Source organism: Malurus melanocephalus, unplaced genomic scaffold (assembly GCF_030028575.1).
Source record: "Malurus melanocephalus ecotype Western Australia unplaced genomic scaffold, MMel_1.1 scaffold_458, whole genome shotgun sequence".
Taxonomy (NCBI): Eukaryota; Metazoa; Chordata; class Aves; order Passeriformes; family Maluridae; genus Malurus; species Malurus melanocephalus.
The window spans coordinates 554,324-559,401 of NW_026623690.1; positions in this window are offsets into that span (position 1 = coordinate 554,324).

Consider the following 5,078-nt stretch of genomic DNA (forward strand, 5'->3'; position numbering starts at 1 on the left):
CTTGACATTAATAATATGACAAAAGGATTGTGTGATTAAGTATCCTGCTGTCATGGCATCTCAGTTCTTGGAATGAATTTAGCTTTAACCACTACAGCGTCTACTGTCAACAACTGACATGTCAAGAGCTCCAAGTTTAAGAAGCAAAACAGTTTACATGTTGAGATCTAGACAGCTTTCCTATAAAATTGTCTTTTCTCACTTTGCTAATCTGAAAACTGGCCCAGGTAATTTTCCATATTAGCAGGAAAAAAAGAAAAATCAATACATGATTATAAAATTGTATTTCTTATCTTCGGCGTGCTTATGCTATCAGTAAAAAATCTAGTTATCACAAGCCATCCAACCTTCACAAGGTTAGTGTGAATTTGCAGTAGTGTTGTATCTGTGCTATTTTTTTTTTTATTGTAGAACTGCTGCATGTACCTTTTAATTTGGTTGTCAAGGGAGACAGGAAGCAATAATTAAGGCTAAAAGATGGGGTATGGAAGCTTTATTAAAGGATATATTGAAGATGGGAATTTGATCTGAGAATTAGATTATGATTAGAGTTGTTAATGCAGCTGTGCCACTCTTGAGTGACAGAGCAGCAGATGAACTGAACAGGCAATTATAACTACAGGAGTCTCCCTAATCTTTACAATCCCARCCTCACAGTCACATCCATTTAAATTAATTTTCATGAAGGCTGCAAATTTACAGCTTCACCAGATTGGAAATTTGTTTGTTTATTATCCACAGGAAATATTTTTAGGGAAGTAAATAGCACTGAGAGCCATCATGTCTTTCTGCTTGTCTTTTTAACTTGCAGAATTAATAATATGAGATTAATCTGAAGGCTGCTGCCTTTATGAAAACTGATTGATTCTCAGCAGCCCAGTGTTATTATGATTATCTGTGGGAAGGTCAGAGGGAAGGCATGTAAAAGTCACAGCTGATTCATGAGTTCCCTATATTAAGCAGAAGATAAAAAAGGAGGCTTGTGTTGATCAGCGTTATAAGTGAGGAATCAGTCTTCCTTGCATTACTGAAACTGAAATTCCAGGAAAAGGATTTTAAACAACTTTGGACATAGTTATTTAAAGATGTCTGTTGCAGAGAGATAGCAATAGTTCATTACTATGCATGCTGAAAACCTTTTTAAGGAGCTCTTTGCTGCACAAAGATTAATTTACCACTACGTTTTCCCTCCTTCACTACTAATATAAATAATGGTTGTGGCTTAAATTGTCATTATATTTTGATAGCGTAGTTTCGAATATACAAAAGAATATGCTACAGAACTGCTCAGAAACTTGGAAATGGAAGCCACGAAACAGCACTTTTCAGTTCCAGGATTTTATTTTGGAATGTCTGTAATGAATGGAATCTAGCCTAAACATTTAGAAACAAAGCATTGTTTTCACAAAATGTTCAGCAGATAGTTGTGGCAAGGAAAAAAGAAAACCTTCACTTTCAAAAAACAGTGACAGCAAAAATATTCCTCTGCTGGTTGTCATTCACAAAACTTGAAAGATAATTCCAGAAAATGATTATCTGCACTTGCCAGATCAACAAAATATTTGAACACCTGGSTTTAAGCATGCAAAAAATTCCATCCAGGAACGGGCAATAGGTACACCCAGTCTTCTCAAACACAGAAGTTTTTGCTGCAGCCTCACCTTGACAGAAAAGGCTCAATCACACCTCATTGTCACTGCTGATGGTTTCTTTCAGAGGGAAATGTGGGTTAGTACTCTGACAGGAAGCTGTGGAACATCCTTACTATGTCTCTGATCTGATCATTTGGGCGATGAGGTGACAGGGACATGTAAAACACCAGAACTTATCTGTAACCAGGGTGAGTCAATGAAATTCAAAGCTCAGAGACCACCCAGTCAACCTCCTTTGCTTAGAACATATTTACAAGCTCAAATTATATTCACAATTATTTGAAGTAGGAATCTCAAGTTTGGCCTAATATGGTTCTAGTTATTTTATAAGAAAGTGATGTTACTAGAAGGTACATCTCAGACTTCATATTTTGCTTTTAAACAGAGGAACATTTTTTTTCCTCTGAACTTGAAAATGTCAGTCAGGTGACACTTTATGTTCAGGTAGTTTATTTACATTCTTCTGAAGAAAATTACTGAAACCAGCTATAAGAAAAACTTCAATAGTACATCCTAATATCTTTGTTCACTGTCAATATTTTAGGTTACTCATACTCTCAATTGATCAGGGATGGGAGAGTGTGTGTCAGTGAAACAGAATACTTCGTAAAAGCAGCTGACAGGAGAATGCTCTCTGCAAAGAAGTCATGGTGAAATATACATTAAAAAATATGAAAAATGGTGCTGGAATTAGAATAGCTAGGTATATTAACAGTTAAAAGCATTGGAATTCCTTTTGTTATGACATATTTACTTATTTTCTCAGATGTTGTGCTTTGGTAGGTGCACCCGAAGTTCATCTTTTTACTCAGACACCACGTGGGATAACAGCAATATTTCAAAATAGATAGAAAGAAACATTGAGAGGCTTTTTTTTTATTATTTATTTACATCTTTGCCAGTTTCCAAGTACAAAAACTGATTTCCTCTTGCTGAAATAAAGATTCATTGTTCTAAAATATGATGAAAAAAAAAGAAACCAGAGATTAACTGTAACCTGAGCTGAGAAAGAATGTTTGTTCATTTTTTTTTTTTTTTGAGGAAAGGTCATTCAAAAGGGTTTTTTTTTAGCTTTATTTTAAGTAATTTATAATTCTTTTACATTACCGTTGTTGACTTATCATTTGAAATCATTCCTCACATGCTTAGTCAGGTCACATAGGCAAATGAAACTTGGTATGCACAAATGGCTGGCAAAAAATCTGATAAAACTCTGCTCCCTTTATTTTATTTTCACATCACTCTTCCTGTCTTTGATTAACATTGTGCCATTATGACTCTTCTGTATTTCCTCATATCCGAATATTAGTTGATTAATCTTGATGATAATGGATTGAGAACCGGTTTTAAAAACTGAATACATGAAATATTTTTATTCAAGAAGTTATGATGGAACTTTTTAAACATCCTTGACTTATTAGGTGATTATTCTATTTATATGATGTATTTATCAGCTGTTGCTATTAAAAAGTGTGGAGTTGATGACTGAGAATTTTTATTCCTCAAAAAAATATTGAGTATTTTAAGTTTAAGGTGGTAGGTTTTATGTTGAAACTTACCTTCCTTGTTTAAGGCTAAGAAACAATACTATATAATTGGATGTAACTCCTGCTGCATCAGAGTTCTGTGCCACACAGGGAGAGATGCTCCACCACTTCCTTGATGCAGAAGAATTTTCTGGGAGGAACTGTCATTACAGCTGCTGCATTTTTGGTGTCTCTGTGAATCTGTCACCACCCAAGAGTAAAGGATTTCTTTTGCTGCTTTTTCTTCCTGGACTTGTGTGAGCAGGAATCATGAGAAACAATTGTCCTGTGAGCATTTTCACCTGAATTATAGCTTCTCTGTAAGAAGGGAGAAAAAAACTTTTAAGTGCTAAGAAACTTGATCCACACAGTGTATATATTTATGTGTAAAACCACATTTTTAGGTTGAGAGCATTCAGGCCCTTTCTGTAGTCTTTTTAAAAATTAGAGTTCCTCAGATAGGAGACCAACAAGGCCTGATTCAAAGCTCATTACTGTCAGGGGGAAATCCACACTATTACATTGGTAGCTCAATTCATGACACATTAAAATGCATCTCTGTCAGCAACTTCATCAGTTGTCATTATTATGCATTACAGTTCTTAAATTTGTGTGTTTCTAATGCATAGAAATAATACTGAAAGAAATGCTTAGTTATCTTATTTATGCCTTAAAACCACAGGCATCTGAATAGTTCTATTCTGTGGCATTATGATCTGGGCTTTTCACTTCCAGCGATAAAAATCCATTGCCCAATTGCTTGAAGATTTCTGAACATCAGCCATAAGATGGAATGGCAAGGTCAAAACACTCTTTGATGCACAATTCCATGCTGATTAATTATAAAAATAACTTGACCTAATACTGACATCGTCACCAAAAAAAAAAAAAAAAAAAAAAAAAAAAAAAAAAAAAAAAAAAAAAAGTATGTTGCTATCCAACAACTTTCAGGCTTGTGATCAGTAAAGATAGACACACTCCCTTTTTCCAAAATCCCAGAAGCTCTTGGATTTAGATCTGAGGGCAAAGCTACACCCATTATCAGAAGGACAAGTTCTCTAAATAAAGCAAGGCAAAATCATCCTCGGCACTACCTGAAAAGTTTTCCTTTTGAAGATACATGTAAGTTAAGCACCTCCGCAAGTTAATGTGTTAATGTTCTTGGGCTGTACATGTTTCTTCAATGCAACCCAAACATTTAAATCCATTTTTAAAGTTACGAAGCATTTAAATGCTTTTGAAAGTGCAACTTGGTAAATATCTCTTTTATCTGCCCCCAAAGCTTTTTGAAAGCAGGGAATGGGTTTATCGATCAATACAGATGAAATAGCCAGAGTAAAATCCGACTTATCATGTCAGGTGCTCTTTAACTTATTTTAGTTCCTTGATCCTTCAGAAAGCTGCCTCTCTTTGCATGTACCAAGTCATCCAATGATCCAGATCGTCAAAGCTCACAGTTTAGTTTCTGCATCTAATTTGAGAGGAAGACACTGCATCATAAACTAGAAGTATTTTAAGTGTGCAAAAACCCCGGGTCAAAGTTCTAAAATAAACTTTCATTAAGTTTACAACATGCTGTTTGACAACAAACTTCCTTCTGATGACATGATTAATTTATTGGTTATAACAGATCTTAAGGAAAAAGAAAAATATCTTTTGTTATTTTGACAACCTCAACAATGAGAGAACCTGATCTGAACCAGGGATCAGCAGATAATAGTGAAACAAGGAAATGAAGAGAAATGAAATAGTAATAGTAACTCTGACATTCTCCTGACCCATTTAAGAGGAAGAAAAAGTAATATATTTTACCTAAAAGCAACTGGGAGCCAATGATATTTTGACTCCGTTCAGTATTTGAAAACAACCAGAAACCAGATGGAGCATGAGATTTATAGCT